General features: G+C 37.0%; 2 long non-coding RNA genes across 6 annotated transcripts in view; one reads left to right on the forward strand and one right to left on the reverse strand.

Moving 5' to 3' along the window:
• LOC121486741 overlaps positions 1–7,791 on the reverse strand; it is a 48,060-nt gene extending 40,269 nt beyond the window's left edge. For 2 of the 5 annotated variants that reach the window (XR_005986725.1, XR_005986727.1), the window contains exon 1: positions 7,677–7,786. This is a non-coding gene — a long non-coding RNA (uncharacterized LOC121486741). Of the gene's footprint in view, positions 1–7,531 lie in introns of all 5 variants that reach the window. The other 3 variants (XR_005986726.1, XR_005986728.1, XR_005986729.1) reach the window with 3 other exon arrangements.
• LOC121486744 overlaps positions 1–26,141 on the forward strand; it is a 111,468-nt gene that overhangs the window by 45,550 nt on the left and 39,777 nt on the right. The gene's annotated exons all lie outside the window — the stretch shown is intronic.

A 26,141-nucleotide genomic window follows, 5' to 3' on the forward strand; every position in this document is an offset into this window, starting at 1 on the left:
TTCACCTTAACATTTTCAAAAACAAATTCTCTTTATTTCATCTCCCCAAGCATGTTTTTCCCATTTTCCTCATCCCCGGAAATAATTCTGCATTTACCTGCTGCTCAGACCCAAAATTTGGGATTCAGCCTTTCTCTCACACCTAACTTGTCAGCAAATCCTGCCAATATATCCTAATCCATGTTCTCTTACCATCTCTATAATTACCTCTAGAAGTCAGTTTTTCATTGAGCTGTAAGCAAAATATTCTAAGGAATTCTGGCTGATTGTAAGATGTTATATTTTTCTAATTTTCTTTGGAAGACTGTATATATCTATTTATTTTAGTCTCATTTCTGTTTTGGAGTTAAATGATATCTCCAAAGGGTATCACAAGTGAAAATTTAAATTTTAAAACAATTAAGAGCACATTTTAGCTAATCAGGGCTTTTAGTTGTCAGGAGGAGGTTAAAAAAGCTTCCCCACCGCATGTTAAGGACCCAAATCAATCCATGGAATGATCAATGCTCATGAGTATTTTAGTGCTTAGTAACTAATAATGTTTGGTAGCAAAATGGTCATAAGCCACATGGTGAGAGATTCATATGCCAAGTGCCAGAGGTTCTAGTTCTGTTTTTGCCAAGAAGGCAAGTCACTTAACCTCTGTATGTTTTTTCTTCTATGCACTGGGTACAGCAACTGCCCTTTATTACACAGAGCTGTTGTGCAGATAGAAGATGAACATGTGTAGAAATAGGAATGAAAGAAAGGAGGACATTTTAGAAAAGGAAAGAAGACATTTTAAAACCTCAATTTCCTGAAGCACAGCTAGCAGTTGCCAGCTATTTATTTATTTACATTATTTTTTACTTCTTTCTTTTTAAAAAATTTATAATAAATATGAAAAACTATATTAGAATGAAATAAACTTAAATTGAAAAAGAAATCTTCAATCATTTAGTAGTCTTTCTGCATTCTACTTCATGATATCAATACTAATACTAATTTTACATTCACAGAGCATTTCTGCTTTCGGCCAGGTACTGTGCTGAGTGTTCTTACAAAACTTCTTGTGGCAAGTGAGAAATATATTTCTTTGAAAGCACCTTTAGTTATAACATTTATGTTGTCAAGGAGACTCCCCTAACAACAATGAAAATTGATGCCCAGCATGATATTTATAGATATTTTTAGCAGCAAAGGGTTGAAGCAAAATGGACTAATTGGTGAACTCTTGGTTAAAAGAAAAAACTTAAAAAAAAAAATATATATATATATATATAATTATGCCCTAAGAATTCTGGTTAGTTGAGATTCAGGAGATTTTAGTTTTACATCTGCATTAGTCTGTATAGATAATCTGGAAATTTCCAGACCATGAAGTACTCTTAGCTGAGGGTGTGTTATTATTGGTGTTTCACAGGCTTTTTTGTCACATTTAAACATTGTGATTTAATTAATTGGCCAGCATTCAGATTACAGCATCATTGAATAGATGTCTCATCCAATGCCTCTAATAGCCTGCTGGACTTCCTTCTAGCCTGGAGAGAGAGATGCCTTTGAATCCAGTGTTAACTCTCAATGCAGTCAGTTGTAACCCAGGTTGTAGACTAACACAAGGTAAAGAGAATGTGTATTTTTCTTTCTCTACTGGGTAAGAAAAATCTAGAACTTTAGAACGTTACTAAGTTCAAATCCCAGTCTGCCATTAACTGTGTAACTTTATATTCTCTGTGCCTCAGTTTCTTTATCTGTAAAAATAGGTGTTATAATAGTTTCTCCATCATGGGTTGTTATAAGAATTAAATTAGTTAATATTTGCAAACCCTTTCTGGGAGATGAATGCCACATAGTACACACCACATTATAATTATAATCATCATCACTATTACAGCATTCAAACCATGATAGACTGCACAGTATGCTTGTCCTAGAACCGAATTCTAGGAGAAACTTTACCCATGGAACTTACATATGGATGTGGTAGAGGCTGTTGTAGCCCTGATTACATCTCAGGAATTGTTTTTACTGCTTTGATGTTCCCCACTTGTCACTGTTTTGGTGTTGCTGCTACTGATCTTTTCTGGAGGGCTATTCATGGGCAACAGAACCCATCACTCCTAGGTGACCTGAGAGTTACATGCCTCTCTCTTGGAATGGCCTATATCCAGTGACTGACAGATACAAGGCTATAAAAGTCTAACCCCCTTGTTTCTAGGCAGAACAAACTGATATAATTTATGTTTCAGATCTCCACGTAGAATCAGGCTGAGACTAGATTATATCTGCATCCAAATCCTTGCTAATTTGCTTGCTTTACTTGGCTAGCCTGCCTCACTCCCATGTAGGATTTTCCTGAGCATATTCTCTCAGTAAATCACTTGAACACAATCCTCATCTCACATTCTTCTTCTAAGGAACCCAACCTACAAGAATAGATAACTTGATAGACACTATTTTTATTTGTGATTTTGTGTAAGATCTTTTATTGAAATGTAAAATCTAGTATTAATTCTTAATAAAATGTGTAGTTTGTGATACTAGCTTCTTTTTTTTTTTTTTAAGATTTTATTTATTTATTCATGAGAGACACAAAGAGGCAGAGGGAGGAGCAGGCTCCATGCAGGGAGCCCAACGTGGGACTCCATCCCAAATCTCCAAGATCACACCCCAGGCTGTGGGCAGCACTAAACCGCTAAGCCACCAGGGCTGCCCACTAGCTTCTTTTTAATTCTCATAGTTATCTCAAACATGGTTATATTTATTTCCCCCCTTATTGTTGAATTTAAAACTTTTTTCAAATATGTAAAACAGTAACATGTCTCAAAATCCCAAACCAGATAAAAATGAATATTTGAAGAAGTTACATTTACTTCTTTATCTTTCCATTTCATTTCCATATAGTTCATGTGTATACCCAATTTCACTGATGTCTTGTTTAACCTTTTTTTTAGAACCAGTTTCCTATTTTTTTATTTGGTTTTGGCCTTGCATCTATTTGTTGAGTTCTTAATTTTAGTTATCATATTTTAAATTTTCAGTGTTTCAATGGATATTTTTTAAGATTTTAGATAGAAGATTCTACGTCTTGGCTGAAATTTTTCATCTTCACCTTTATTTTCTTGAATATATTAATCATAAAGTCCCTACATAATAACTTAAAATCTGGATACTGTAGATCTTTTCCCTAGTTTTCATTCATTTAGTCTTGTCATTTGGTATGCCCAAAGTGATGAAAGACATCAAATCAGAGATTCAAGAAACACTAATAAACTCTGAGTAGTATAAATAAATAGAAAATCACAGTTAAGCACATCAGAGTGTCAAGCTGCTGAAAAACAAAGAAGTTTTGATTGAATGCAGGACCTTGCTTATTTTTAAAAAATCATTTAACAATCAGATTCTTTTTCTAAAGAGAATTTACTAAAGAGAATTTTTCTTAGGAGATTTTGTTTCTGGCATGTAGTTTACCTAGAGGCAAGTTAGCATGATCCAATCAGGGACTAAGGGGCTCCAAGGCCGTATGTCAGGTTTTTTTTTTTTTTTTTCTTTTTTTTTTTTAGGGCTGATCTCTTTCTGGTTGGCTCGTTCTTAGAACCTAGTCTTCTGGGGTTTCAAATGAAATCCTTGAATGTTTACCAAAGTTCCATCGTGGCAAGATTTGAACTCTAACACTGCATCACTAAAACTAAGACTGCCAAAGACTCTACTCAGTTTTTCAATCTCTCATCCTTGGGAGAAAAAAGGGGTCAAATACTTTGGTTAACCTCTTGGTGCTTCCTTCTATGTAATATTTTGACTCCTTAAGTCTTTTTTTTTTGACTCCTTAAGTCTTGATAGTAGTAGTAGTTCTCTAATGCCTTCACACATTAAAAAAAAAAAAAAAAAGAAAAAAAGACTGTGCCCACTTTTTCTAGCTATTCTCCCCAGGAAGGTTAGTCTTTCATAAGATAGTCCACCAAGACCATAATGAGAACCCTTTAGATACAATATTTTAATGATATGAATTATTTCTAGATTTAATATTATACTCAATATTATTCCAATTAATATTGCACTAAGAATTTTATTTTCTTTATTTTTTATTTTATTGTGGGAGAATCAAAGGAAGTGTTACAACATGATACTGGGAATCATCTAGACTAAACATCTGAGAATTGATATGAAAAAATTTTTAAAGGGGACAGTAACAAATTTGGGGTGGGGTATATCTAATCCTGCCATAGCTTAAAAATTAAAAAATAATTAGATGAAGTTAGGAAAGTTGAAGCAGTTTGATACTAGAGATTGAATAGGTGGATTAATGGACAGAAGAGAATCCAGAAATAAATCTAAAATAAACATAGAAATTCTAATCATATGTATTTCTCTGTATATTTTCTGTTGGTTCTGTTTCTCTGGAGAACCCTAACTAATATGGATTTTGTTATCAGGAAGTGGCATGCTTCATGTAAAAATGTGGAAGTGGCTTTGGAACTGGGTAACCTCAAAGAGTTTGAGCTATACATTAGGGAAAAAAACCCTTCATTGTCTTGAAGAGACTGTTGGGAGAAATATGAATGATAAGGGTGCTTTTGGTGAAGTCTCTGATGGAAATGAGGAATATGTTAGGGGAGTAAAGGGAGTCTTTGTTGTAGGGTGGCAAAAAACTTGCTGAATTCTGTTCTAATGTTTTCTGGTAGGTCGAACTTGTAAGTGATTAAAACGGATATTTAACGGGCAAGATTTGTAAGCCAATCTTGAAGATGCTGCCTACTTTCTCCTTGCTGTTTATATTAAAATTGAGAGAAGAGAAGTAATTTGAGAAAGGAATTGTTATGCAAAATGTAACCAAAACTTCCCCCTACATTCTTAAGGATCTCAGTGTATTTCCCTTGAACGTCCAGAGGTTGGACAAATCATGGGAAGGGAACAGGCCAGCTCCACAATTTGAGAAGCGGCAGGACAGGGGCTATGATGCATTCAGGAGATGGGTATATCCTCCACTTTGTCGTCACTGCTGGTCCATACCCTGTGCTCCTTGAATTCCTTCAATTGTAGGTGCTTTAGGCAACACTGTCTTTTTCCATTTGAAACTTCTGTCTTGTCCCATCTGGAATTGCCGGAACTCTCTGCTCCTTGTCTTTGTCATGGAACAGGCAGTTCAGAGTGCTAAGAGTAGGGCTGTGGACTGCAAACTAGGTTGGTAAGCAGGAGTGTATCATGAAGTCTCCAGGAATGATAAAGGGATTAGGGGCTCAACAGAGGGTTAGGGCAGGGAGCGGGGTAAGGGCCCCTGTGGAAAGGTAGGCTCACCCCTGCAATTACCAGCACACCGGAAGGCCTGACCCCAGCCACAGAAGACAGGGGCTGTCTTGGGTCAGGTGAACTCATCTAGAGCAGAGGTGTGCACCTGTCCAGATCCCCCCAAATTCTTCCTGACCTAGGTTTCCTCAAGAGATGTTTCCTTTTCACTGACCAGGAGAATTTGAGTACCCAATACAAATAGGTGTGCATGAAAGGATGCAAACCTATTTTCTTTCCAGGTAAACTTTTCCTCTAACCCAACCGGCAGGAAATGGGATCTTGAGTTATGATGCCAGGACCCATCACCCTGAGCCTGGGCCCTGGGAAGCTGCTGTGCTGACAGGAGCATGGGGTGGAGAGGGGAGAGAAAGAGTCTGCTCTGTATCCTACTGGCAATAACTCAGAAGAGCCCTGCTGTGTGAGTCAGTACTGGTGGGTAGTGTGGCCCACCCATTTACCACTGGACACTAAATAGCAAAGGTTTTGAGTTTAGTGGTTTTGTGCTTAATTTTTCTTGACAATTTCTCTTGACAAACCCTTAGCATGATAGCATAGTGACTCCACAGGTTGTTCTTGTGGTAAACAGAAAATAAATAGAAATTTCTATCCCCCCCCACCATTCCCCTAATATAGAACTGGAACCTGAAGAATCGAATTACCACTACTACTTTAGGTTCTTCTACCTTGATGCATACTGAGGCACCAGCAGTTTCATTGACCACTATTTTTGTACCTCAGTGCAAGTGTCAACACAGTCAAGAAGGTAAATGACCTTTTAGTATTATCATGAAAATAGTTTTGACCTAAATGAGTCCTGGAGAGCCCCTGAAGTGTGTGGGACCACATTCTGTGAACTGCGACACTAGAATGCCAATTAAAACTAGGTAGTAGACACAACTATACCACATTGTCTAAAAAGAAGTATTCAGAAGTAAATAGCAGACCATGTATTTGATTAAATAAGTAGAAAATTATACCATATTCAAAGCTTAACTTTCATGAACACCTGAAAATGCACACAGTTGCAAAATTTGTATATAGACTCCTTGAAATGATCTGCAGATCCCAGGTTAAAAGCCTGTCAGTGGGTACTGTGCATTATTCTTTAAAATTTTTGTTGTCTCTTCAATGCCATTTCAACTTATCCCACTCTGCCTCTGTCTAGAATTTCAAATCCCAGTGTTTCGTAAAGGCTGCTAAAAACACTTGCAACTCTTTTTGTTGAATCAGCTTTACCCAAGGAGGTTCAGATTTCTTTTGTGTTCTCCCACTTTTCTCCTTCCCTTTTACTTAGCCATGATGCTATCTTTCTTTACTGTCATAAATTATTGAAAAGAGTAATTCCCCACTGCCACAAGTCATTACAATGCCTCTTGCCAACATTTAACACTAATCCTTAATTTCATTTCTTTCAGTTACTTACCATTTCATCTCAATACCTAAATCTACTCCATCAGGGTTAAAACTAGCAAACAACAAGTCTACATTTAGCCTCAGGCATAACTGTAAGTCAAGAAAATGCATTTTTCTAAAAAAAGTCAGTAATAGCATAAGGCATAAGCATGTGCATAAGAAAGGATTAGAGAAAGTATATGCATGAAAGTTCATGGCCATGCATCATGCCAATAAGTAACATATTTCTTCTTTAAAATAAAGTTAATCTTTATAAATATTGGGCAGCTATTTGGGTTCTGTTTACAATGCTACATTATTTATTCTCTACTGTTTTCTTAAAACAGAAAACATCTTAAAAAGAAAGAAAACAAAGCAAACATACTTGCCTTTTTATTTTCTAGAAGTCTGGTGTTATAATCCAATTTAATAAGAACTTATTAGATACCTACTAGACCCAAGATCTATGCTAGGCTTTATATGAAATGAATAAAAGATGATTCCTGCTATCTCGGTGCATACAATTTGGAAAAGAATATATGTAAAAAAAAAAAAGTAAGTAACCTGAAATATGATAAATTCTAATAAAAGTGTAAAGTTCTTAGAAACATAAAGAGTATGATTAATTCTGTTTGGGGCATCACTAAAAAATTCATGGAGAAAATGGAATTTGAGCAAGACCTTGAAAATTGTATAAAATCACAGGTGATAGTGATAGGGAGGAAATTCTAGGTGAAAGTAATAGATATAGGGAAAGTGTTGGAGTGTTTCAGGAATGAAGAGTCTTTCACTTAAGAGCATTAGGTAAGGAAAAAATCAGAGAGTGAAAGGGGTGTTCTTGAGGGGAAGCCCTCCTCATCTGGCCTTGTCTTACCTTCTCAGCCTTATCTCCTATTGTGCTTCTCCTTTGCTCTCTCACGTCAGCTACTTGGGTCCTCTCTCAGGTCCTTGAAATCAAAATGCACCTCTCGCCTTTGCCCACACTCTTTGCTATGTATCTTTGCCAAGATAAATCTTACCTGTTTTGCTGAACTTAGATCACTTCCATTCTATTTTTTTTCTTACTTCTTATCCTTAAGGAAGTCTTTCCTGATTCATCTGACTAGGTTAAATCCCTATTTTATACTCACTCATGGCATGCTGTCATTCTCCTTTATAATACTTAACTTTTAAAATGCAATTTTATAAGTATGTATGGTATTTTTATTACTGTCTGTCTTTTGCCAGACTAAGAGTTCCAAGAAGAAGGAATGGTGACCGCTTGTGTTTCCCCTTTTATGTTGAGGTCGTAGCACAGTACCTGGCAGATTGCAAACAAAATGAATATTTGCTGAATGAGTGATGAATGAAGGTGGAAACAAATTAATAATACACAAAAAGGGAAGATAGCTACAGCAACACAGTTTGCCTGCTCCAACCAAAAAGATATGAATAGAAAAAACAATTCTAAAAAGTTGCTTTTGAGTTGTGAATTCAACTAAGTGTTTTTCAAGTGTTTACAACTGGTTTCCAGTGTTCCCTTGAAAAATTCGTATTTTGCAATTTTGAAACCTTGCTATGATGCAAGGAATTTGGATCAAAAAAATAATTGGTACCCTTGGGGAATAAAACTCTGTGGCATAATTTTAAGGTTTCACTTATTTTGAAGCAAGTTTAGAATCTCCTGATTTACAGGAAAACACAGGTCAAGCCTTTCACACCTACTGCAAAAGAGCACAGGGCAGGCACACCCTGGATGCTGAATATTTGTCAGCTGGAAACAAATGTAGCCAAAAAACTAGGTCCTTTGTCCACAAAATCACTTCTTGTTCTGCACTGTAAATGAGTCATTTAAGTGATGACAGGGTGAATAATCACAAAGCTTAGTTCATTTCTTATCAGAGAAAAAAATGACAAATTTGAAAAATGAACAGAATAATATTTGGTGTTTCAATAATAAGAGTTTCATTTGACCAAATTTCCCATAGATTCTGGAACATTCAGTGATAGGGGAATTATTTCTAAGTAGAGCAGAAATTGTAGCCTTGTTTTATTAATATTAATGGTACCAGAATAATCCATTACATCTCCCCAGACAAGCCAGTTCCTCTTTTTCTATTCATCCTTCCTGTGTCTCTAGACTTTTAACCCAGCACACCCATACCACAAGCCTCAGGCTTATATAACAACCTACAGTAAACATGTGCTCCCCAGCTCAGAGATCTCCTAGTTTGCAAACTCATTATAATGTGTGCCAAGCATGGCCACTAGGGTCTCACAAACACTCCCTCCCTTTCCTTTTGTCTTCCTAATTGAGCCCCTGGACGACTCTTAATTCGTGACCTGCTTGAATTTTTACCCAACCATTTTGTCACCATCAGATTGGGTAACATTGCCTCTCAGCTATGTACTCCCTGTCCCCCATCATGAAGTGCAGAACTGCATGCAGCCCAAGCCTGAAGACCAGGCTTGTGCAACCAGAAAGATATTGCTCCTACACAATATTCCAATTTGCCTTGGTGTAATCCAAGACCTAGAAAAATATGATTAAGAGTGTCCTGGTTGGTCTATGCCATGGCCATGCCACCTAAGAAGAAAGAAGGAACAGAAAGGCACTCCAGCTCGTAAGAATCACTTGATTATGGAAGCCAAGAATGCAAAAGAAACAGCAGGGAACATCCAAGGGCTGCTCTTCCACAATTTTAGGAGAGAAATGTTTTGAAAATGTGTATCAAGGCAAGCATAATTACCCATTTAGTGCACCTAGGTCCCACCCATTCATTTAGAGACTTATCAGTGGCACTGAACTGTGGTTATAAATGTGAATAGCCTGGATCTTTTTGAATAATACATGACTGGGCCCACCCAGAGAAATGAACCTAATTCTCTGAGGGTGGGGGTAAGTATACATATTTTGAAAAAAGTTCCCAGGCGATCTGGATGCCATCCCTGCTTAAATACTAGACTTGAATAAATCAGAGATATTGAATATTAATGTAATGCTTAGCTGGTCTCATTCATCTGCCTGGGGAAAATAGTCTGGAATTTGTTTCCCAGTGGGAGAAAATGAAGATCTGTATCATTTGGATTGCTCTGTAAGGAACTAGGAAAAAAGGAGGAAAACTAGGCTTACCACTGGGATCCCCGGGACAGGGCCAGGCATTGGAAGGATAAGGTTCTAGGTCCATATATTTCTCTTGTGTGAGGGGATGGAATTGAAGAGGTGATGGGAGGCAAGGGAATGGCTAATAGTGTAATCCCAGTTTATAATACCTTCTAGATAGCAACAGTAAAGGTCATTTCAACAGTTGGGGTAGGACAGGGACTTACTTTATGATTTTGACAGTGGGGATTCTATAGCCATCGCTGGCAACAGCAACATTATAGTAACAGATATTTGGTTTCTCCATGGCTATTCCTGTCCACAAATCTTAGGGAAGCTAAAGTGGTAGTCACAGCTTCTCTACCAGGGGAGGTGTTATTGAGAAACAAGATTCTATGCTGGGGACTGAGGAACTGATGGACTGGAGTTGTGGAGTTGTTGCAAGCTTTCCCAAGCAATTTAGTTTTCTTATTTTCTTCTTGGTAGACAAGAGTATATGCCAATAAAATTTGAGATGGTAGGGGTTACTCCCCCAATACTTTGTAATGAAAGTGTCAAATAATATTTTCCATACATATAGTATTTATTGGGCAAAATTCATTAACAAAGCTAAAACAAATCTATTCTGTAAGTTTGATGAAGTTCCTTTTTTCTGTCCTTTAAGATGCTCAAGCATACCTGGTACCAGAGGTTTCCTGAGACAAACTCCCCAGTCTGTGCCCTCTAGTGGGCATGAGGCAAATAGATATCTCAATGCTATCTCCATATACTCCCTTTTTCCCTTCCTTCCACTCACTGTTACATCCCAGGAGCTGTTCTCATCCCCAGTAACTTTGCCTTGTTCCTGCTCTCTTCCTGGAAACTAGTAAAACAAGTTTAGAAGATGAACTTTTTCTTGTTTTCAAGAACATGTGCAAATGCTTTTGATATAATATTAAAGAATAAGAAAAATTTTATCAACAGTATGATGTCAACTACATGAAAGAAAGATTACATGGCAAAAAGACTAGAAGGAATAAAGACCTGAGGTTAACCGTGCAAACTGTATTTTTGGGGTGCTAGAATGACATATGATTTTCTCCTGCTTTTTCGTATTTTTTTTCCTGAAATTTGGAATTCCTCTATTTTAAAGTACCTTTAGTAGTCTAATAATCAGGAGAGAAAAACAATTTATCCAAAAGACTAAGATTGATGCACGAACACAGGTTGAAATACCATAATTTGCAATGCAGAGTTTCATTTAATGATATTCATGCTACAGAATAGTAAAAATTATAGCAAAATAAATTAACATTAATAATCCTTTCTGCTAAAAAAAAATAATCCTTTCTGCTAAGTGCATTTATGTAGATTTCTAAAGATTTTTTTCATTTGGTGTTCTTACCAAATAAATAAAAAGAGGAATTTGCAATCCTGATTTTTACAAGTATTAAAGGATTTCAAGAGACTTCATTGGTTTTGGTTATGATTTCATACCATCATTGGTCCTCCTCATAGGTGTCTAAACCCTTCTTACTGGGGATAATCCATTCTGGAAAATAAACATATTAGCTCACCAGCTTACCACGGCCTTTCACAAGTTCCCCATAGTTGACACTCTACCACTTATTTAGCTTCATTACCATATATTTGGCCAGTGGAAACACTCCTTTCCATACCATCCCCACTTCTCTGGAAGTCCAGGTTCCTTAGGACCTTGCATGATCTTGGGCTCTTAAAAATGGAGTTGTTTTCAAGTGGTGAGCTGTTCAAAGTACAGTCTTAGGGCAGAAGAAGGCCTTCATCCTGTTGAACAATCAATAGGCGATAGGATATTGTTAATTAACAGATCTCATGAGATGGAATCAAGAGATTCAAAGATCATCTCATAAAGATAGAGTAGTCTCTAGGTTTTGTTTTGCATCTCTTCAGCTTCCTATCTCTGGAGGCTTCTCATAGCTCCTTAGAGTTTGAATATTTCTTCTCTCCTTTCTCTTCTCCCAGGAAACCATTTTTATCTAGCAAGGAACAAGAATGTTCTGTCTGTACATATGGAATAGAATATTCCTGGTTTATACCTACACCAGTGGTTTTTTAAACTTAAGAGGTAGAATTGGTTATCCTTGTTTTCTTAGTTATTTGGAGATCTCTTTTCCCCAACATCAGCAAATGAAGGCTAGATAGAAAGAATATATACTGATGAATTCCTCATTGTTTTGACCTGTGAGAAATTGCATAATGCACTGGTTTGGTTCCTACTTGCCTTGTAGGCTTATCTACTTCTATTATAATGACACTGGGCCAGTTCCAGAAGTGTGCTGACTATGCAGTGTCCTTTATTATATTCATACTTACTTGCTCTTCTCTTTACCAGAATGATCTTCCTCTTCCTCATCTTGCAAACCTCTTCAAAATTCAGTTCTATTATCCTTCTCTGAGTCCCCATGCCATCCTCTAGGCTTCCAGAGTAAGAAGAAGAAGAAAATTCAGTTGGTCCTTGAGGTTAATATCCCAAGTTGCTGACTCAGCAAGTCTGAGTAACTCACTTGAAGAACAGGCTGATCCAGGGACCAGTCTCTATAGGCTCCTCCTTGATAACAAGGTGATTTTCTTATAGAATTTTCTGTTGTTAGGAAGTCATCTAAAGGACCTTGACCTTTATGTATGAATATGAAGAGTATTTCAGGGGCATAGTCTTACTGTGGCTGTTTAAGCATACCACTCCATGACAAATGAGAACCCAGAGGATTATGTGCTTCTACTATCTCTTTGCTAGCAAGTTTGTCACCAATTCACTCTATTTTATATTTTGACCATGTGGTGACTATAGCATATGTGTCTAAGTACACATTGTGCCTGGTTCTGTTTTGTAAGAACCTTGCACATTGTCGTAATCAACTTTTTTGTTTGTATCCCCAACTAAACTATAAATTTATTGGGGGAATTTAATGCCTTATTTGATTTGGTATCCCTAGAATCTGGCACAATTCTTGTACATAATAGGTGCTCAAGAAGAGATTAGTGACTATTTCCCTTTATTCATTAAGCCCAACATAAATGCCTGTCATTTATTAAGCCAATGATTACCTAGTGTGTTTGTTGAATATCATACTTGAATGAAGAATGGTAATCCTTAATGCAGGGGATTACAGCCCTTATGCAGATAATAAGGGATGACACTAAATCAAACTGGAAAATTTAGGGATGTCTCTAATTACATAGTTAATGGTTAGTCTTCATATTTTTATGTCCAAGAACCACTTAACTTTAAAATTAATTACATGGTCCTTCTCCAAGCAAAATGATCTCTGCAATGACTCATGAACTGCTCATCACTTTTGTTTATGAGCTGTGAGAAGAATTTTAGGGTTTTATTTGAACCTATAATTGCATGCGTATGTACTTGTTTTCCATTATTTCAGACCAAGACTTCTAAAATAGTTATTATCTAAAATAAACATTAAGGTAATTTTTGTCTACATAACTTGGCATAACTGGACAGTTGGGTCAAAGAGTATACAATACCACCCAGGAAAATGTTTGAATGGCCTTTATTTAATTGGTTGCAGGAATTCTGATTTTGATAAGTTTCATTCTAATGCTATATCAGATGTAGTTTCCTATGTAATAACATTGTTAGTGCTGAAAATAATTGTTCTGTGGTATCTACATATATTTTTGAATATTGGAAGAAATAAATTTGCAGACCTTCTAAAAATCAGAGCTCTCTAAATCACTATTACATGCTTTGGAGAAGGACATGGGAAGTAAATAAGTTCTATGAAGGGATGTGAAGGACATTTGGTTGAATCTTGTGAGTGTAAAATTAACATATGTGCTAGGAGACAGTGGGAGAAGAATAATGTTAAGAAGAGAGAACAGCTAACATTTATAAAAAGCTTACATTGTGGCAAGACGTTATGTCATTATTTAAATTGTTAGAACCACCTTAAGTATGATATGCATATCATTGTCTTCAATCCACAGGTGTGGAAATTGATGCTAAATATGACCCAGCTAACATGTGGTGGCACAGGGATGTAAATCCAAGCTGGTGATTGTTCTTCCACGTTGTAAAAATTTTCACTTATGCCAGTAAGTAATCTGTAACATGGCTTTTGAAGTTAGGCTATCTGGATTCACATCTCTTCTCCATGACTTACTAGCGGCAAAATTGGTTAAATTGCTTAGCCTCAGCTTTCTTGTCTATAAAGAAAGCATAATAATCATCTCGCAGCATTGTTGTAAGGCTTATAGGGGATAATATGATTCAAATCTACACTCTATCACTTGTTAATTTTCATCATCTGTTTCTCCATCGGAAGAGGAGACAATAATAACCCTGTCTCTCAAGATTATTGTGAAGGTTAAATGAGATAATCTATGTGAAGTACTAAGCACATAGTAAGTGTTTGATAATTATTAGCTAACATCCTCATTATTGTGCTTAATACATTGTAGTTATTGAATCTAGCCATTCTTACAGTAGAATGAAAAATAAATGGTTGAGTAAATAAATTAAGTTTGGTAGCAGAGCACTGCTGGGGGACCTAACTGGTACTAAGAAGTTTGTGTTTATTTCTTCTGTTATATGTGTGCAATTATAAAAGGCAGGATTATATTTTGAATGAAATACACTACTTGGAATGCTCTTTTCTGTATATGAATTTCTCACCATTATTTGTATATGCAGAATTTCTGAGTTGTTGAGATGAAATGATAGAGTCTAGCTCACAGAGGATCACAGAGCCAACTTATGGAAGTATGGAGAGCTCAGTAGTCATTTACGAGCAGGCAATATCAGGACCTGTGTTTTTGCTTCACAAATCTTGCTCTGGTTTCCTCCACTTCTCCTTCCTCTTTGCCCTCTTCTCTCATATCAAGTATAGATATTTATCTTTCTTCAGAGAAGATTTCTCCATTCTCTCTCCTGGCACTTTCCATATAGTTCACCTTATGAGTAGTAGTCTCCTTTGAAGCATGATTTCTGGGATGGCAGAAATGCTCCCCTGTTCCCCCCTACTTCCTTGATCTGTGGATGTTAAATAAATTCTTTATGCAGAAGTGAATTTTCCTCACCAACTGCTGCCGCTTACTTCTTTCTTCTGGCAGAAAATACACCTGGCATAAATTCAGATAAGTTTCACCTGCTTGTCTATATCCAAGCATTTATGTTCACTCTAGTCTAGACTTTGTGGAGCATATTGGATTCCAATTATATGTCAGAAATGTCATCTTTTGTTCTGACATAATACCATTGATAATGGGACTTCCAAATTTTCAGTTGAATGGAATGAGTTATCATAAATTGGATTAGTGAGCATAATAATTGTGATTTTCAAAAAAGTTCACCTTCATCTTGTATTCTGAGCTAATTAATGTTCTGCAATCAATTTCTTATTGCTTAAACCTAAGCAGTCAGACAGAATGGGTCTTAGTGTTGGCAAATAAGAACCTGGACCTATGAAGGGATCCTCTCTTCTATATAATATTCTCATACAAAACAGAACAAAAATGCAGGAATTTCTTTAAATAATATGTTCCCTTGAACAAAGGAAGATAAATGGTTTTTGCAAAGCAGTCAATATTCAAGAAAGAGGCTAGACAGACACATCACTCCAGTACATAGATACAAAAACAGGAGAATGCCAAAGATTGTTTGCAACAGGTGTGCACTGAAAAAGGCTTTTGCGCAAAGCATTGCATCTTATCAAGAAGCTAATATGAAGAGAGAATAAAGACAGAAATTTCAGTACCTGATGTAAAGTAAAGAACTCTGGGCTGAGAGTCAGGGATACTGAGGTATAGAATCACCTGCTTTAGGAACTATGTCACTTTGAGCAAATTGCTTAACCTTTCTGAGCTTCAGTTTCCTCATTGGTTCAATGTAGTGGTTGAATTAAGTGGTTTCTAAGACACTTTTGAGCTATAAATCTCCACAATCTAGAAAGAAAGAGGTGTAGTGTGTGGAAAAAAGAGATAGAGAAGCAGATATTTCTATGTTATTTCCACAAACATTGCCTTTTAATCATATATTTGCATATGTTATGTGCACACAAATTTTAAATTTCTCCTTAACTTGAATTTTGAGAATCAGGCTAGGAAAAATTAGGAGCAAGGAAATGTTTTTGCATCAACCATAAAAACTCAGTCCTCAAAAATTTACATCTTAATTAGCACATATTTTTCCCCATTCTTCTACCACTGCCCCTTGAGAAGAAAAACCTTTGCCAACATTTAGAGTGATGAAAGCTAACAACTGCTTATTGAAGCATTGGTGGTTCACACTTGGTGATGATAATCCAATGTAGCATCAGTATGGCTTTCCATGGATTTATTTGATTGTGAAAACATTGTACTTGCCACATCATCTCTGCTTGTTTCCAGACTTGAGTGTTAAAACTGGTAACATTTTAGAGACTTTCACTTTTTTACCTGCCTGAGGTTTGAATTTGTATCACAGCATCTCTACCAAAAGGTTGACTAACTTATGCTCAGGCATCTGTGGTGGAGAGTCCTTTCAGGAGGATTTTGCATCACTGAATCAAATTATTTCTTTCTATAGTTTCTACCTGTTAATACATATTGAATTCTTCAAAATCACAAAGCATAAGAATACTAATACTTTCACAAGCTAGTGAATTAGTTTTGAATCTTTCAAAATCCTAGTCACTTTTTTTCTGAAAGCATTTGAATTTGCATCCAGAGCTGAATTCAAAATTCTCATTTGACATTATTAATAAGCCTAATATTGGGATGCCTGGGTGGCTCAGTGGTTAAGCGTGTTGGCCTTTAGCTCAGGGCATGATCCTGGAGTCCAGGGATTGAGTCCCACATTGGGCTCTCTGCATGGAGCTTGCTTCTCCCTCTTCCTGTGTCTCTGCCTCTCCCTTTCTGTGTAAATAAATAAAAAATATGTTTTTAAAAAGTCTAATATTTTGTTAAGCTTTTCAAGCTTACTCATTAAGCTCACTTTCATCTATAATAAAAGTATTTTAAAACTTTTTAGCCTGCACTTATTTGTAGTTATGAGATACATTTTTTGACCCAAATGGAAATTTTACATAATCTCATTACATTTATTTTAATATATTTGATTTGCTTTTTTAAAGATTTATTTATTTATTTGAGAGAGAGAATGAGAACAGAGACAGAGGGGCAGAGGAAGAAGGAGAGAGAATCTTAAGCAGATTCTCCACTGAGCGTGGATCCTGACATGGGGCTGGATCTCACAACCCTGAGATCATAACCTGAGCTGAACAGTAGGATACTTAACTGACTGAACCACCCAGGTGCCCTTTGATTTGCTTTTTAAAAAAATAATTCATGGGGTGCCTGGATGGCTCAGTTAGCTAAGCATCTGACTCTTGATTTTGGCTTAGGTCATGACCTTAGAGATGTGAAATCAAGCCCTGCATTGGGCTCTGTGCTGAGTGTGGGGTCTGCTTAAGATTCTCTCTTTCCCTTCCTTCTGCCCCTCCCCGCCTTGCATGTTCTCTCTCTCTCTCTCTCTCTCTCTCACACACAAAAAAAAATTCATATTAAAAATACATGCACAAGAAAGGAGTCCAAGATGGTGGATGAGTAGTAGGAAAGCTTAGTTTTATCTGGTCCCAGGAATTCAGCTAGATAGCTATTAAATCATTCTGAACACCTGTGAACTCAACCGGAGATCTAAGAAAAGAATAGCTGCAACTTTACAAATAGAAAAGTGACTACTTTCTGCAAGGTAGGAGGTGTGGAGAAGTGAATCTCAGGTGATATATGGAAATATAAACTGTGGGGGGAGGGAGCCTCCCTAAGCCAGCTACCCAAAAGTGATATAGCCAGGGAGCACAAAATTAGAATTTTTAGAAGTCTGCCCCAGTGAAGGACGTCCCCACCTAAAAAGTGCTCAGATGGTGTAATGGTATAGTGGGTGGTGATGTAAATAGGGTGAAATCCTAGGTGGGACAGTGTGGTCTCAGGATCCCCAGGGTCACAGGAAGACCAGGGGTGCCTGAGTGCAGCAGAATTCGCAGCAATCTGAGGAGGGAAGCCTGCTGCAATCAGTGAGTCCAGTTGTGGGCTCTCAGGGTTGCCATAAATTGGGAACACAGGCACAGTTGGCCTCACTGCTCTCTGGGCAGGGGTCCAGCAAGCAACAGAAATGACAAGATGCCCCCTTTCCTCCCATGGGAGTAGCAGAGCTCACATGCAGTGTTTAATGACTCAAAACGGGGTAGAGTATCTGAGATAGAAATGCTCAATCACAGGATGGGTGAGCACAGAGTGTGGATGGGGACCAGGGAACCAGGAGCTATTGACTGCTTTTCCCTGACTGTGCACTGAGGAGTGGGGCCCTGAGCTTTTGGCTCCAGGGTTGGAGATTGGGAGGCCACCATTTTCACTCTCATCCTCTACAGTGGTGCAGAAAGCCTTCAGGGAACAAGAGCCACCTAGAGCAATCAGGAGCAGATTAGTTAGCCTGGCAAGGGCAGTGCAATCCCATGAGGGCAAAGACACTTAAGAACAACAGGTGCCTCCCCTAGAAGATCAGTAAGAACATCCAGCCAAGACCAAATCCACCAAACACTGAGAACTACAAAACTTCAGCACTAGAAGAATATAGGATATAGAATTCACGGTTTGTTTGTTGGTTGGTTGGTTTATTTCCACAATTCTTTAGTCTTTCGATTTTATTATTTTTCTCTTTCCTTATTCAACTAATTTCTTATTTTATCAACTCTTCTTTAAATATGTTTAAAATTTCACCTTCACAGTTACATTCTACATTGTATTTAATTTTTTTGTATATAAGTTTTTCTTTTGCTACAGCTTTGGGATCTAGTTTTCTGATAAATGGACCAAAATACACACATGATCCAGTGTATTGCTCTAGTCTGTCCTCCTGTTTGATTATATTCTCTCTCTCTCTCTCTTTTCGGTTTTGGATCCTTTCTCATTCATTCAGTGTATATTTCTCTGGGGTCGTTGTTGCTATTTTAGCATTTTGTTCCTCTGTCTATCTATTCTTCTCTGGGTAGAATTACAAGATGGAAAAACTCACCTCAAAAAAGAACAGGAGGCAGTACTGACTACCAGGGACCTAATCAGTGTGGACATAAGTAAGATGTTGGAACTAGAGTTCAGAATTATGATTATAAAAATAATAATAGGGCTTGAAAAAAGCATAGAAGACACTAGAGAATCCATTTCTGGAGAAATAAAAATACTAAAATTTAATCAAGTCAAAATTAAAAAGGCTATTAATGAGATTCAATTAAAAAAAAAATGGAGGCTCTACCTGCTAGGATAAACGGGGCAGAAGAGAGAATTAGTGACCTAGAAGACAAAATGATGGAGAATAAAGAAGCTGAGAAAAAGTGAGAGAAACAATTATTGGATCACCAGGGGAGAATTCGAGAGATAAGTGATACCATAAAGTGAAATAATATTAGAATAATTGGGATTCCAGGAAAAAGGAGAAAGAGAGGGGCATAAGGTATTTTGAGGCAATTAAAACAGAGAACTTTCCTTATATGGGGGAGGAAATAGGCCTCCAAGTCCAGGAGGTATAGAGAAACCCCCTCAAAATCAATAAAAATAGGCCAATACCCCAACATATAATAGAGAAACTTAGAAATGTAAGAGACAAAAAGAAAATCCTGAAAGTAGCTCAGGACAAGAGGTCTGTTAACCTACAAGGGTAGAAACATTAGACTGGCAGCTAGACCTATCCATAGAAACCTGGCAGACCAGAAAGGACAGGCATGATATATCCAAGGTGCTAAATGAGAAAAATATGCAGCCAAGAATACTTTATCCAGCTAGGATCTCATTCAAGATAGAAGGAGAAATAAGAAGCTTCCAGGACAAACAGAAAATAAGAGCATTTGTGGTCACCAAACCAGTGCTACACGAAATATTAAAAGGAATCCTTTAAGTCAAAAGAGAGAGCCCAAAAGTAACATAGACCAGAAAGGAATAGAGACAATATACAGGAATAGTGACTTTACAGGTAAAACAAAGGCACTAAATTCATATCTTTCAATAGTTACTCTGAATGTAAATGAGCTAAATACCCCAGTCAAAAGATGCAGGGGAAAAAAAAAGATGTAGAATATCAGCTTGGATAAAAAAGCAAGACCCATCAATATGCTGTCTTCAAGAGACTCATTTTAGACCCAAAGACATCTCCAGAGTTAAATGGAGGGGTGAAAAACCATTTATCATGCTAATAGACATAAAAAGAAAGCTGGGGTGGTGATCCTTATTTCAGATAAATTAGATTTTTAAACCAAAGACTATATTAAGAGATGAGGAAAGACATTATATAATAATTAAAGGGTCTATCCAACAAGAAGATCTAACAATTGTATATATTTATGCCCTGAATATGGGAGCAGCTAGTTATGTAAACAAATTAATAACAAAATTTTAAAAACACATTAATAATACAGTAATAGTAGAGGACTTCAATACCCCACTCACTGCAATGGACAGATAATCTAAGCAGAAGATCAACAAGGAGATAAGGGCTTAGAATGACACACTAGACCAGATGAACTTCACAGATATATTCAAAACATTCCATCCTAAAGCAACAGCATCTACATTCTTCTCAAGTGCACATGGAACATTCTCCAGAATAGAGCACATACTGGATCATAAATCAGGTCTCAATGGGTACCTAAAGATTGGTATCATTCCCTGAATATTTTTGGACCACAATGCTTTGAAATGGGAACTCAATCACAAGAGGAAATTCGGAAGGAACTCAAATACATGGAGGCTAAAGAGCATCCTACTAAAAAAGTGAATGGGTCAACCAGGAAATTAAAGACAAATTCTAAAAATTCATGGAAACAAATGAAAAAGCACAACTGTCCAAAACCTTTGGGATACAGCAAAGGCAGTCCTAAGAGGGAAGTATATAGCAACACGAGCCTTTCTCAAAAAACAATAAAGTTTTCAAATACACAACCTAACCTTGCAACTAAAGGAGCTGGAGAAAGAGCAGCATATAAAGCCTAAATCCAGCAGGAAAAGAGAAATGATAAAGATTAGAGCAGAAATCAATGAAATAGAAACCAAAAGAACAGTAGAACAGATCAACAAAACTAATAGCTGTTTCTTTGAAAGAATTAACAAGATTGATAAACCTCTAGCCAGTTATCAAAAATAAAAGAGAAAGGACTCAAATAAATAAAATCATGAATTAAAGAGAACAATAACAACAAACAAACACATTATGAGCAACTAAATGCCATCAAATTAGGCCATATGGAAGAAATAGATGCATTCCTAGAGACATATAAACTACCAAAATTGAAACAGGAAGAAATAGAAAATCTGAACAGACCCATAACCAGTAAGGAAATTGAAACAGTAATCAAAAACTTCCCGAAAAACAAGAGTCCAAGGCCAAATGGCTTCCCAGGACCAAATGGCTTCCCTGCACACTTAAAAAAGAATTAATACCTATTCTTCTGAAGCTGTTTCAAAAAATACAAATGGAAGGGAAACTTTCAAACTATTTCTGAGGTCACCATTACCTTGATCTCAAGACCATACAAAGACTCCACCAAAAAGGAGAATTATGTACCAATATCCCTGATGAACATGGATGCCAAAATACTCACCAAGATACTAGCCAATAGGATCCAACAATACATTAAAAGGATTATTCACCACAAGCAAGTGGTGTTTATTCCTGAGCTTCAAAGGTGGTTCAACATCCGCAAATCAATCAATGTGGTACACTATGAAAGGACAAGAACCATATGATCCTCTCAATAAATGCAGAAAAGGCATTTGACAAAGTAGAGCATTCTTTTTTTGATTAAAACTTGTCACAGAGTAGGGATAGAGGGAACATACCACAAAAGCCATATATGAAAATCCTACAGTCAATATCATTCTCAATGGGAAAAAAATGAGAGCTTTTCCCCTGAGGTTAGTAACTTGGCAGGGATGTCCACTATCACTGCCGTTCAGCATAGTACTAGAAGCCTTAGTCTCAGCAATCAGACAACAAAAAGAAAAAGGCATCCGAATTGGCAAAGAAGAAGCCAAACTCTCAGTCTTTGCAGATGTTCTGATGCTCTATATGAAAAACCCAAAAGACTTGACTCCAAAATTGCTAGATCTCATACAGGAATTCAGCAAAGTGTCAGGATATAAACTCAATGCACAGAAATAAGTTGCATTTCTACACACTAACAATGAGACAAAAGAAAGGGAAATTAAAGAGTCAATCTCATTTCCAACTGCACCCAAAACCATAAGATACCTAGGAATAAGCCTAACCAAAGAGGCAAAAGATCTGTACTCAGAAAACTATAGAACACTCATGAAAGAAATTGAGGAAGACACAAATAAATGGAAAAACATTCCATGCTCATAGATTGGGAGAACAAATATTGTTAAAATGTCCGTGCTACCTAGAACAATCTATACATTCAATGCAATCCCTAGCAAAATATCATCATTTTATTTCACAGAGTTGGAACAAATAATCCTAAATCTGTATAGAATCAGAAAAGACCCTGAATAGCCAAAGGATTGTTGAAAAAGAAAACCAAACCTGGTGGCATTGCAATTCCAGACTTCAAGCTCTATTACGAAGCTGTAATCTTCAAGATAGTATGACCCAGCAATTGCACTACTGGGTATTTACCCCAAAGATACAAATATAGTGATCCAAAAGGGCACCTGAACCACAAGGTTTATAGCAGCAATGTCCACAATAGCCAAACTATGGAGAGAGCCCAGTTGTCCATCAACAGATAAATGGATAAATTTAAACAGATTTTATCAACAGATAAATGGATAACTAAGATGTGTGTGTGTGTATATATATATATATATATATATATATATATATATATATATATAGACAAGGAGTAGCTGAGTGCAGCCTTGCTTGATTATTGGCTCCTCTCCTCTCCGAGGCATTGGATGTGGCAGAGGAAGGTAATTTCCCTCAGGATTTCTTTCAAGTTGCCTCCAACCAGCCCTTTGGGAATTCCACCCCAAACTGAAACCCAGCTTCTTCCCTTAGGAGCTTGGGGCTCTTGACAAGGAGTTTTTAGTCTCTTTGGTTTCAGACAGAGAAACTGGTTTGGTCCTCAGTGATTTTTTTTTTATCATATTGGAATTTATATCCTATTGTTTCTTTCATCCTATTTTTTGTTCTGTAAAACAGGAAAGAAGATAAAATATAATAATGATAACCTTGGAGATAGCCCAAGCCCCAGATGCTCATCTTCCAAGGCCTGAGTCAGAAGCCTTAGCATTCAAACAATTTCTTCCTCTCTTTGTAGATAGTTATAGTTCCTGGGACTTTGGAGAATGCAAACAATGCCATACATCAATTTTAAATGCAATAGTAAAATCAGATGGGGAAAATTCAGGAAAAAAGTTCACCTCCCAAGTATATGCACCCAGGTCCACAGGTGGCTTGACTCAGAAAAAATACTACTTTCTTAAAACTTATACATTTATTATCTGAAAAAGACCCATAAATTAGACTATGACCTTGACTCTTTGTAACTTTGTCAGGTGCTTATAACTTGTGTTGAAAATAAAATCACTGATGAAGGATGAGATACTAGTAATTCATTATGCCTTTGGCAAACATTTCTTGAGTGCCTACTTGAGGGAGCCACTGTGCTACTGCAAAGGAGAGGGAGAGGTAATCTCAAGCCTTGAAACTGCCAAATGAATAAGAATTCCCAAACAATAAGAATGACTAGCTAATAGAAGCCTATTTATTGGGAAGCCAGAGAAGTTGGGGAGCTGTCCAGCTGGCACCAAGTTGCCAAGGGAGTCCCAAGAGGGCATGCCTACATATTAACTGGGATGGAGGAGAAAGATCTGGGTCACTTTGTCGTATGTTCAGACAAAGGAGTCAGCCATTAAGGACCACTATATACAAGCCAGAATCTAACCATGACTGAGGGTTTCAGTAAATAGGATGTGCCAGGTCACAAAAATAAAAATCAATGGGAGTAGACCCACATGAGTGAATGAATCAAAATATATGCATGTTAGGTATTTAGTGCAAAAATCAAAGGAGAAGTTGGTATAGCCTTTGTCTGTGCCTCTGTCTTTGCAGATAGGTATACCCGACCTCTTTCACAGTCTCTCTGAGAGTAGCTCCTTTAAAGACAACGACTCTTGGTGTTTTATCTCTTTCTAGGTTTGGTCTACAAACACATCAGTGGCTTCAAGCAATCTCAAAGACTTTGAGAGCACTAGTGGAGGAACTATGGTTTGCAAATTTCCAGGAGAAGGAAGGAGCTTACCAACTTTTCCATCTGGTCCTGTGACCTGGGTTAATAAGAGTGTACTCTATTGGAAATTATGTGCAGGGAAGTGCCTACCAAAATAAATGGAAGAATGACAAGTTCCTCTGTACTTGCTCATTTCTAGCACACATTGCTCTTGGCTGACTTTTTAACAGTAAGAGAAGGCAGTCATTGATGCCATGTGTATACCCTCATGTTCAAGGAATACCAGGGGTAGCAGGTAATCCACTAAATGTGACATTAGACTGAAGAAGACACAGTGGTTTTTAGGGGCAAAAGATCATTGTTCAATGCTTATTGTCCATGCCTTCCATTCGGAGGATAGAGATGCTTTTTATAAAACAACATGCAAGGAAAGGATGATAATACCTTTTTCCATGAGTTGAAGTGGTTGGAGTCCCATGAAGTGCAGTGGTGGTAGACTGGGCTTTGATGGGGATCATGGATTTAGAAATATATCTCTACTCTTATTTTCCTCCTGAAGAATGTGGGGTTTAAGGATTTACTCACACACAGCAAAAGCTTCACTTCCTTTTCCCTTTTTTCTTAACTCTTTTTCCTTTTGCTGTATAATCTTATTTAATTGTTACTCTTACAAAATCTCATTTTTGATTGGACTCTGAGGTAAAACCTCTCAGAGAGGACAGTTTCCACCTCTTGGTAATCTGTTCTTGGAACTTTTCTTTGGCCTCCTACATTCTCTTGGCCAAAAGTTTAATATATTCTGCAGCCTCTTCCTTATTTTTCTTAGTACCCTGTTTTTTCAGAGCAGTACACCAGTGTTTGTGCTGGAGGGCACATGGAGTGACAAGACGCTGATTTTTGGGTGCTTTGGTTCTAGATTTCTTCTTTGTTGAGGGGCTTTCTCACAACATTCTGGTGAACATCATCTTCTTTAGAGAGATTGAAATATTTATGAATTCTGTTAGCTCTTTTGGGCCTCAGGTGATAAAGCACAGTAGTATTGGTGGATCTAGGAATATCCTTTTGGCCCCCTCCTTTTTTTTTTTTCCAATGATCAAGTTGAGAACATTGAGATTAGCATCCACAATTCAACACTAAACAAATTTGTGCTTTCTTTCTCCAGTCATCCTTGGTCTGTAGCAGGAATGCCCCTCACTCAGCAGCAGGCAGACACAACCCTGCTTCATGGGGAAGCCTTGCTTGTTGTTGTCATCACTGATTCAGACCACATAACCCTTCCGTTCTTTACCCAGAGCATCAGCAGCAACTTCCATGGCGATATACTTCTCATAAAAGGTACAAAGTTTGTGTTCATCATCCACTTCAAAGAGTTTCCGGCAGTCAGGACCTGGGAAAGAGATGTTCAGCTTCATCCTAAAGCAGTCTCTAGCCTCCAGGGTGCCATGAAAAAGAGCTCTTTTGTTAATTCTTGAAGCTAGTTTTGCAAAAATCAGATTGAAATCCGTCATACAGTTAATGCAGTTAAGCTACAGAAATTAAATTATTCAAACATTTTTTAAAAGTAGAATAAAAGTGCTTAATGATGAATGTATTTCACTTTCCACATTAATTATCTTTAAAAATTTTATATGCTCTTTACCTTACTTCTAAGTATCCCCTGGTTTTGGACAATCATTTAGTTAATTTTAGGAATGTATATTGTCCCTATCAGAAGTGAGGTGTGATGGAGTCTAGAGCTTATTTGAACAGATATTTATAAATGTCTGTGGTCTTTTTGACTTGCAAGCAAAAAGTTTGCTATCCAAAAAATTTATAATGTGATGTTAGCTTATAAGAAGTGATGAGGTTGAAGATGATTTTTTTTTCTTCTCCCTGACTATAGAGTGTGTAGTCAAACTTTGGAGATTTCTTTTGGAAAGAGACACAAAAGTTTGAGACTTCATAAAAGCACAAATTTTGCTCCCAGGATCTAGGATAAGTGGCAAGAAGAGAAGTCAAGTTAGCTAGTATAATTTTACCTCATTTTATTTCTTCCTTGATGTATAATCAGTTGTAGTGGTTTGGATTCATTTAAAGTTCTCATCTTTCTATATGTAACACATTTCTGCTGACATTTTAAAGGAACAAAATGAACACTGTTATTGCACTATCTCACTTTTAAACTTGGTTATTTATAAACATTTAGAATGAATTGCTTCTCAGAA

The sequence above is a fragment of the Vulpes lagopus genome, chromosome 3 (assembly GCF_018345385.1).
Source record: "Vulpes lagopus strain Blue_001 chromosome 3, ASM1834538v1, whole genome shotgun sequence".
Lineage (NCBI taxonomy): Eukaryota > Metazoa > Chordata > Mammalia > Carnivora > Canidae > Vulpes > Vulpes lagopus.